Consider the following 11,286-nt stretch of genomic DNA (forward strand, 5'->3'; position numbering starts at 1 on the left):
GTGTTTAGATACCAGAATAGTTTTCAGGAGTTGTGTTGAACTCAGCAGTCGTCTGTCACTCTGCTCCACTTCCTCATTCAGGGAGGGAGGGGCTGGGCAGGGACTTGCAGAATCTGATTGGATGATCTAAGTGCATGTCTGTCCCTAGTTGCTGTAGGTCAGGTGAGAGTGTAAAAGTACAATCATAATTATTCCAACACATAGACTTATGGAGGAGGGACTTACAGGAGCTAGAACCTGATTGGTCAATGTAAAGTACACACTAACAAATCAGATCCCATTCTGTGTGTGTCACTGCATATCAGGTGGCATAGTAGGCAGATGTGAGGGTAGAGCACAGCCATAGTGATAGATACATACTGTATGTGTATAATAAATTTTAAGATGGTGAGGGTTAGAGACAAATTACAGTATGTGTATAATATAATATATATATACACAGTATCTAGTGAAAGTCAGATATATCTCGTGCCATTTTAATTCATTATACTGCTGTCATCCCTTCACGGATAAATCCCTCCACCCTCTATAACATATATTGACACAGACACATACAGACAAATACACATACACATACACATACACATACACATACACACAGACACAAACACACACACACAAACACACACACACACACACACACACACACACACACACACACACACACACACACACACACACACACACACACACACACACACACACACGGAAGTGTTCAAATCCCTAGGGTTGGACAATACTGTATACTGTGGTAGTGGTCAATCCCTGTGAGGCCAATACACTCGGGGGTAGTGGTGAAATACCTAGGCTCCGCCCTCACAGTGACGCAACACCTTCGGCTCAGCTACACCTGCTAAGGAAAAGAGCTTGTTCAGGTACAATCTGAGTTACAACGGGCAGAGAAACTCCACCCATTTTGTCAGGAGCCAATCACCAAGAGGCGTTCTACCATGTCGTTTGAGAACGTTAGTTGTTATGGTCTTGGTCAGACCAAGTCTCGAAGAGATTTGAAAGTCATGATTACTATGCTAGTGGTCAAATCCCTGGATGGACAACACTCTGGTCACAGCCCTCGGGACTGTTGTTCACATACAGAGTAGGTCATCGTTATCATCAGACAGGGTGTGCCATCTTGGGGTTCACACACACACACACACACACACACACACACACACACACACACACACACACACACACACACACACACACACACACACACACACACACACACACACACACACACACACACACACACATACACTTTGTGGACTGGTGCGAGCAGTCCTTCCTTCAATTAAATATAGCAAAACCAAAAAATATGTATGTGGATTTCAGGAGACTCATCAATGACAAGGAACAAATCAGCATAAATGGACAGGCAGTGGAATATGTGGAAAGGTAGGCCTATAAATATCTTGGCGCCATTATAGACAGCAAACTTTCTTTTGAAGAAAACTGTGAGGCTGTCTATAAAAAGGCAAACCAACGCCTATTCTGCTTAAGGAAGCTGTCATCTTTTCACATTGATAAAAATATGCTCACCATGTTCTACAGATGTTTTATTGAATCAATCATTTCTTTCAGCTTAGTGTCTTGGTTTGGCAACCTACCCCTAAAAAATAAAAACTCGCTTAATCAGATTGTGAGGTGGGCCAGTAAGCTAATAGGAGAGTCACAACTGTCTGTAGAATTCCTCTTCAATTGGCAGCTACAGAGACAAGCTGAGTCCATCTTAGATGATACATCTCATCCACTATAAGGCGAATTCCAGTATCTTCCTTCTGGCCGTAGGTTCAAAATGCCTGTGTGCAAAACTAAAAGGTATAGATGTAGTTTTGTCCCCTCAGCTATTAATGCCCTAAACAGGACATGATTTCCCATCCTCCATCTAGGTCTTTTTATCTATTTATTTATTTATTTATTTATTCATCTTGTTATTGCTTATCCAATCAGGGGCATTTTGTTTTGTTTTGTTTTGTTTTGTTCTCAGAAATAAAGGTACAGAACTCGTCGCCGTGGCAGTACCCTCAAGGGGCAGCCTGATCTCCAAAAATTCTGTGCTCCTGGACACGGATGTTAAGGACACGAAATTCGTGTCCAGGAGCACGAATTTTCCCAAAATTCCGTGCTCCTGGACACGGAATTGTTTTCCGTGCTCCTAGACACGGAATTTTTTTCCGTGATGGGCACACGGAAGTGCTTTCTATAGGCTATTACCACAGCACTGTGTTAACTCTATCATTAGAAAATACATACCAAATGCTAATCCTAAACAAAATAATGCTATAGTAATTTAAGTTGTGCCCTGACCAAAACATTACCTAACCTTAACCTGTCATTAAAGACATATTTTTGAGAAATACCTTTTCCAGTTGGTTGCTAGGCTATCAAATTCATATAATGAATGAAAGAAAATGAGCTGTGCCCAGAGTAAAACAATCCCTAACCCTAACCTGTCAGTAAGAAATGTTTTTTTGAGAAAAAATATTTGAAATGAGAAAAATCCTGAAAACACAAGACTGTGGAAACATAGAGCTGTGGGAGTGTAGAGAGAGCACTTCTGTGTGTCCAGCACGGAAAATAATTCCGTGTCCAGGAGCACGGAATTTTGGCAAAATCCGTGCTCCTGGACACGGATTTTGTGTCCTTAACATCCGTGTCCAGGAGCACAGAATTTTTGGAGATCATGTTGCAGCGGGAGTACCAATGTGTCGCTTGATTGGTACCACAAAAAGAGGTGCGTTCAGTTTCTTGCGATGTTGACCAATGTGCATCTGTCACCTCTTTTTTGAGGTACCATCCAGGCGACGTAATGGTACTCCCCTTGAGGGTACTGCCACAGCGACAAGTTCTGTACCTATATTTCTGAGAGTGCACACACAAACGCAGGGTTATCATTGGCTGGGTCGAATTAAAGATGGCAGAAAAGTTCTTGGTTTAGGGGACCACATGTATGAAAATCACAAATAAATTCACATTTTTTGTCTATTGTCAGACCGGCATCCCTATTAGCAGAGTTTTATCACCAATATTCATTCTCAATACTCATTCTTGTGGAGGAAATCTGGTATATAGAGTGACAGAGTAGTTAGTGCTTGCACCTAAAGGACAAAAAAACTAACCTTATATTATACCACTTGCATTATACTTATATTACTATTGTAATATAATATACAGTATATATATGTGATATATATAATATACAGTATATGAGTGATTCTACGATTCGCCTGCGCTTTTAAGTCAATGGATTTTATTTGCCAATTCCACTAACTATTAACTGCATCCAATGATGTTTTGGACATTAGCACACATTTATCTTTCATATAATACAGAAAGTGTAGACATGGCATTATTTCCCTAAGCAAGAATGAATATTTAATACTGGTTTTGGGCGTTTTCATGCCGTCCTGTTTTCCTAATGTCAGATTCAGTCTTCATATTAGCATGTAAAGAAACTTGTTTTTCCCAAGACGATTGCAAATGTTGATTCACAGTAATCATCACAATATGACAAAACTGTCAGAAACACCACTGTGCTTTCCATTATACATGAAATTTGCCATTTTGTGTGTGTCCACGAAAACTGTGTTAACCGTGTCACGGTCTGAAACCCCCTCCATAAATCAGTAATGGTTTGGTCTTTGGCTAAACGAATAACATCACGTGATGTCTTAACCTCTTTGGCAGGATATGGGAATACTTTTTGGTAAGTTTTGAGCTCCATCCTTCCATAATTTAATCCATTCTTTTTCATGTTCTCATAGCGGGAAAATTGCCTGTCAACTGTGTTATGAACATATTCATAAGAATCTGAATTAGAAATCACATGTAGAAAAACACAGATAAAGCATACAAATACATGAATTGATTAAGGTGTTGTGGTGGAACTTCTGAGGTCCTCATTTAGCACAACACCATAAAAATGGCTGAAATGTCAAGCCGTGTTACCGTCAATGGTGTTGCAATTAACTATGACAGTTGAGGAGGAGTATGTTTTTGCCAATTTATCTCCATATTGACAGACAAACAAACAAAATAATTTGTGTTCTAGGGAGATGGGTTTGTCTGCTCTGCTTTTTCGTTTTGATTAGCCCTGTCATCCGATAACTTTCAGCCTCGCAAAATGACCAAGGTCCGCTAGACCGACACTCTGTTATGACCATCAACTCTGTCATGTCAACACTGAAGATCCTAGCTTGTTCCCATGTTACCTGTAGCCTGTGGCCATGGTCTCAGCCTCAATGTTTTAGCACTATTATGTTTCAAGACTCTAGTAATAGACAGTAAGGCAAAATGCAACAACTACATCAACATTGAAACTGAGTAACAGTATTCGGTTGGATATTGTTCGTTCTGCAAATTTGGCGTATCAATTTCTCTAGAACAGGACACATTTGGACCGTAAGGTGTTATCACAAGATAAAGGAGGTATAATGGAGATCATTTCCAGTCTAAATACCATTTTGACAAAGCATGTAGTTACTGTACTTTGCTCTTGTAGGGCAGAGTAACCTACTTAGATGGCAGAAAAAAATAACCCAACAAACAGCCTGAATTGCAAAGTATTTATTGTTTCTTTTTTTCATCCAGGCCATTTTTTTGTTTGTTAAAAATCACACTTTTACACTCAACACTGTACTGAAATGTCATAGCAGAGGTGAAGTAGCCCCCGTTTGGTGGGAAACGAACATTCTGGCTACAGTTAATTTAAAAAATGATAACATTCTTAAGTTGAATTTGTTTAATTAATTGATGTTTAATTATATCTAATGTTTAATTATGTGTTACTTTAAGTGATAACCCCCCCCCCCCCCCCCCCCCCAATATTTTACACCAATCTTAGGATTTTACCTGATGCTATTTACAGTAATACACAAAGCATATGTATTTGTTCTCTGCCCATTTCTGATGTATACAATGCAGGGTTTGACATTAACTATTCCGTCTACTGATTTAACTCTGCTCTGACCAGTGTACCACAGGGGCTAAAACTTTACAGGTTTCGATCATAGGAGCTCACAACTAGAAGCTTTCAAAACCTTGACTTGGTAGATTTCCAAATACACAGTATATGTGGTTGTAAGAATAAAATGCAGCTGTAAGATTTTTAATGACGACATTTAAAACACTCTAACTATACTGCTCTACTTTTATTGAGGCCTTTACTGGTAGGATCCTCAGAGTACAGGTAGCATGTACACCAGTACCTAACAATGGAAACACTCTCTCAGTGAAAGTGTCTGTGAAGGTGTGTAGGTGTGTGCTACTATCTGGGTCAGAGAATGTCAGCTTTCCTCTGTCCCAGTCCAGCTGCACTCTGATCTTCTGGAGTTTCTGCTGCACTCTGAGCGGAGTGTAGGACTGTGGGATAGCACTTTTTCTAAGTTTACCATCTTTATAACCAACATACCACTCTCCGGTCATGGAGGTGTATTCTCCGCCCTTCCTGTTTAGAGACTCAGTTATCAAACCCACACTCCACAGGCTGTTATCGCCAACCTCTACATACCAGCAGTGTGTCCCTGAGTTAAAGCCGTCAGAGCCCAGTAAATTGAGAAAGGTACCAAATCGCTCTGTGTTGTCAGGAAGCTGTTGTCTCTCATCACCACGTCTCACACTGGTCAGATCCTCAGACAGGATGAGTCGTGGGTGTGCAGTGTTGGGATCCAGAGTGACAGGAGCTAGGAAGAACACATATACTTAGCTGAGAGCAAATTATTTATTTGGAACATGCACAACAGCGATGCGCGGGTCGACGAAAAAACAAGACACAATTGACCGCTTTCCCCCCTAGTCCGGCAGCTTGCCCTGACCGCAAGATATATTTATGAAAAAATGTTGACCCGACCCGTTTCCCGACCCGCTTTCAAAAAAGAGTAGCCGTGCGTCTTATGAATATTCTAGCGTCATTGGCAAGGCACAACGGACCTTATAAGACCACATGGAAATGAAAACAAACTCTATAAGCAACACAGGAGCACAACTATAAAATGCGGCATAATTTCAAAGGTCCTGACCAACCGAAACCGACCCGAATATCATTAAAAATATTATTTCATAAACCGTGCCTGCGGTCGACCGCGGTTAACTGCAAGCGTCCGCTGACTTGGATGTGTCTGTGTGTGTGTGTGTGTGTGTGTGTGTGTGTGTGTGTGTGTGTGTGTGTGTGTGTGTGTGTGTGTGTGTGTGTGTGTGTGTGTGTGTGTGTGTGTGCAGGGCCGCTGACAGCATTGGTCGGGCCCTGGACAAAGTCATCTGAAAGGGGCCCTCGCGCGACACATGCAAGGTAATGAGGACCCAATTCTGGCCCCCCTCTCTCCCTGGGCCCGGGACAACATACCCGTGTGTCCCCCCTGTCAGCTGCCGTGTGTGTGTGTGTGTGTGTGTGTGTGTGTGTGTGTGTGTGTGTGTGTACTCACTGTATTGGACAATCTCCTGCAACTTCTCCCAGACTCTAAACTTCAGGTTGCCCAGTTGCTTTGCCACATTGATCAGAGCTCCTGAAAGCCTCTCTGGATCCTGCAGTGTGCACTGGGCTCTGGAATAACATTCAGGAGTCAGAGGGTTGTTGTGGGTTTGAATTCAGAACCACAGACAAGAGAGAGACAGGAGGCACATCACTCACCTTTCCACTGTGCTCTTGCAATTCTGGGGAGAACAGAGGATAGCTATTTTAACTGTAATTGTAAGGCAATTAATGAAACAATATCTATACCTGAATGTGTGTGTGTGTGTGTGTGTGTGTGTGTGTGTGTGTGTGTGTGTGTGTGTGTGTGTGTGTGTGTGTGTGTGTGTGTGTGTGTGTGTGTGTGTGTGTGTGTGTGTGTGTGTGTGTGTGTGTGTGACAGAGAACAGAGAGACAGACAGAGAGACAGACAGAGACAGACAGAGAGAGACATAACTCTAGTAACATGTACTTCCCACCTGTAAAAATGTGACATCATCAGCTTTCATCTCCTCCTCTATGGCTCTGATTGTGTCTGAAAGAGATGAGATCTCTCTGCTCATCTTCTCAATCTTCTCCTTCATAATCTGACTCTTCTGCTCCTCTTCCTCCCTCAGTGCAGCTATCCTGACTGTCTCTTCATCTCGTAGAAATTGGTGAAGATTCTCAAACCCCTGCTTGATCTGCTTCTCTGTGTGCTGGACCTGGGCCTAGGATAACAAGTCCAAGTTTTCTCAATACAGTAATATATTCAATATTGTCACTGTGAAATGGATGATGGATTATGATTATGGTCACCTGGATGTGTTGTGCTGTTTCAACACAGGTGTGTTTGGCTTGTTGTAAGACATTCAGCTTCTTCTGTAAGGGCTTCAGTTTACGCTTTAGTTCATCCTGAAATCACACGCACGCACGCACGCACGCACGCACGCACGCACGCACGCACGCACGCACACACACACACACACACACACACACACACACACACTATATTGCCATGCCACTGCATTGTTTGGCTGCCTTACTGGAGACTGCTGCAACTCTGCAAATTGAGTCTGGCCTGGCTCGTGTCCCAACCCTGCTCCCTCTCTCTCCCACTAATTTCTTGTCTCCATCTTCAAGGTACTATTCAAATGAGGGCCAAAAGAGCACAAAAACGCTTCTAAGTAATGTCTACTGTGTCAGTCCAGTGAGGTTGTCTTCATTTAATTAGCCTACTTTAAATTGTGATATGCTGGATGAGACAAGTGGAACTCCCTATGAAGACAAGAGGGTGCATAGGCTACCAGGAACCAACATGGTCAACCAGTGACCTGAAAAGGTTATACACGCATTAGTCAGATTTTTATGAATTATGATGTACGGCAAGTGCCGTACTTCACTCATTCTGTTATGCCACCGAGCGAGTTCAGCTCGTCTCACCTGGAGCGTCATCCTTCCCAGTTTGCGGTGACAACACCTATCACAGGGAACATCTCTGTCTTCTCTGCACAGCTATGGACAACTAGGTAACACTTGACTTGTCATGTCCAACATTCATAGAAAGTAAGTACACATAAATCATTCCTGACTGTTTCAAGGGACATGACTAGACATTCATAATAAACCTTTTGTAAATCTGGAAGATAAATCGATAGATCGAAGTGAAAGTAGTTGCAATTGCTGATTGTTCTAAACTTTTCGCATCACATCAAATCTCAGTCAGGGTAATCCAGTGTCAGAAGGACAGAACATCAAGCAATAATTGAATTTATTTAGCTAACATGTCCTTCTTTTATAATGTAGCCTAAGCCTAACCAAGGCAAGGATCTTCAAGGCATAGGGCCTACAGTACTAGGAAAATGCAAAGGTTTAGGCAGTTCATCAGAATACATTTGTCATTATGCTATGTGTTTCTGTTATAATGTTTTTTCCAGAATGTTGTAAATGTCAATTTCAGTTGTTTTGTCACAAAGACAATACTACAGGGGTACCATATTATGTAAATAAATGAAATTTGCTCTACGCCACACAGTCAAATTGAAGCACAGAGAAGCTACAAGGATGGGACTTGTGGTTGGTACGATTGGAGTCCATACATCATTATTTGATGTGTTAATTTTTGACATACCTTCACATCTGTTACAGCTTCATCAACAGGACTGAGATTGTGGCCTCTGTGTAGTTTTGAGGTCTGGCACACCACACACACAGGCTGTTTATCCTCCAGACAGAAGAGCTTCAGTTTCTCATTGTGCAGACTGCAGAGCACCTCAGACCCTGCTACTCAAATGAAGTGGAAATATTTGTTGTCTGACTATTAAACATTCAGAACCCAAAATGTCATCTGAATGAATTGTCTCCACCTGTGCTGGCAGATACAGAAGTCCCTGCATGTAATTTCTTCTTCAAGTCTTCAGCCATCTGGTGCAGGTCCATCCTTTTTAAGATATTAACAACCACGTCTCCAGAACGTGCCTCTGTATGTGCCTGCACTATTAATTCAACCGTTTCAAAATAATCTGCTCTGTGGAGCATTATCCACTGAACATTGCCCTCATCCCTTAAATAGTGCTTGAAGTTATCATATTGCCTCTGGGTTAAATTGCCCAGTGTGTTCCTCAGAATGTCCTTGATTGGCTCTGCCATATCAGCAGGCAGATGTTGTGGAAAATGTCCTTCAGTTGGTCGGTGCTGGTTTCACTTCTTACTTCTTCTGGCTATTATTAACTATGCTAGCCTGCTTCATATGGGTACTGTAACAAAGTCTTGAAATTGATAATGATGATACAAATTGAAACATCAAGTTTATGAAATGGCAAAACATTATACAATTACTGGACTGGGCTGGATACATTTCACTGCACAAACAGGACATTCAGAGCAGTGGTGTAGTCTACTTTTTTTAGGTGGATATACTGTATATTTGAGCATTTTTGTGGTGGGTATACTGTTCTATTCTAAATACTGATTCAATCAATTAAGTGGGTATACTAAAATCCCTGACATCGTCAGGTGGGTATACTGCGTATGCCTGTGCTCTACATAGACTACACCACTACTTCAGAGGATGGTCTGTATCTGAGGAGGAGGGACAGGAGAAGAGGACAGAATGGCAGGCCGACCAGAATGTTAAAGAGAGGAAACTCAATTCTATCATGTCCACATTGAAGCAAAGCACTGCTGACTGAACACAGAACACATGTAGCCTATAACTGCTGGTGACTTCTGTCTCCGGTCACTCTGTCTTCTTCCAAAAAGGTAGGATGAAAAGTAGAAGTTGGACTCTGATTGGTCGAAGAGACGACAAGCACCAGAGGAAGGATTTTGACTGACCAGCACCTCTCTGGAAGAAACGAAAGTGTAAAGAGGAGAGGGGAAAGTTGACCATTGCACAGCATCATCATTGGAGGAGGTGTCAGCCTATGACTGGTATATAGCCATGCTGATTAGTTTTGATTAGTGTTATTTATTACCAGTGCTTTATATTATACCTACATTACATGGTTTTGCCACCCTTTTCCAAAGCAACTCACAAAATACAACATAATCATCAACTTAAAATGTGTGGGGAGTGTACACAAGCACAGCAAGTTTTTTTTCTCAGACTATGCTATGAGTTTCCCCCCAAAACATCTTATATCAAGTGAAAATGGAGTGTTCCCTCACTCCTGTTGCCACCAGGAGTCATATCTACATACCCTGATCCTTGTGGCTATACTGTAGGCCTATGTCCAGCCTGATCTCCAAAATTATGTGCTCCTGGACACAGATGTTAAGGACACGAAATCCGTGTACAGGAGCACGGATTTTGCCAACACGGAATTGTTTTCCGTGATGGGCATATGGAAGTGCTTTCTATATTCCCACAGCACTGTGTTAACTCTAGCATGAGAAAATACTAGAGGTGCTCCGATCACCATTTTTTGGCCCGATCACCGATACCGATCACCAAAAATCTTTATCTGCCGATCACCGATCATTGCCGATCACAGAAATTATTTCCTATTTTTTAATAGCCTATTAATTATCCTTATTGAATACCATTTCTGCCCATAAACCAATCAATCTTAATTTGCACATGTCACTTTCACAATGTAGGCCTATTATTAGGCTATTATTATTATTATTATTATTATTATTAGGCTATTATTATTATTATTATTATCTTTCAGCTCTTTCAGACTAGTGTTGGTAATATAGCCTACAAGTAAGTCTACAGTATTAATCAATTTATAAGTTATTGCATATAATTACTAAACTATTTAAGATTGAATTGAAACTGAAACATTACATCAATTTATAAGTCATTGCATATAATTACTAAACTATTTAAGATTGAATTGAAGCTCAGACACCTGGATCTCAGTCTCTCAGTTTCTCTACGAGAAAAAACCCTGTTGCTTTAAATGAGCAGCCTCGTGAGGAGAGCCCCTCCCCTCTCTGTCACTCACTGTCCACAGCTGCAGTGCTCCGCGACCGTTCTGAGTCTGAGCTCTCTCCCTCTCCCCTCACCTGTCGCCGTTTGGCGTTTCAGCGACTATCAAACTAATCGACTGACTGTCAATTACAACTTTGAAAACAATAACGTTGGCATGCTTGTGCGGACAACGTGAACTTGTCGCGTGCTGACCGAGGCAACTACACAGGTTATAACGCAAAATGGCTAACTGGCGAGAAGTAGTCTATCGCAAATTACATTGTGACTGAAAAACTTGAGATTCTACATAGACCTACACAAAACAAGAAAAAAACTTCCCTTGAAAGAACAGGCAACACGCACAACACAGCGTCTGCGAGGAAAGCTTTGTAACACTGTCATAGATTGTAGAATTCCCTGCACAGACTCATTGAGTTTC

The sequence above is a fragment of the Engraulis encrasicolus genome, chromosome 13, assembly GCF_034702125.1.
Source record: "Engraulis encrasicolus isolate BLACKSEA-1 chromosome 13, IST_EnEncr_1.0, whole genome shotgun sequence".
Lineage (NCBI taxonomy): Eukaryota > Metazoa > Chordata > Actinopteri > Clupeiformes > Engraulidae > Engraulis > Engraulis encrasicolus.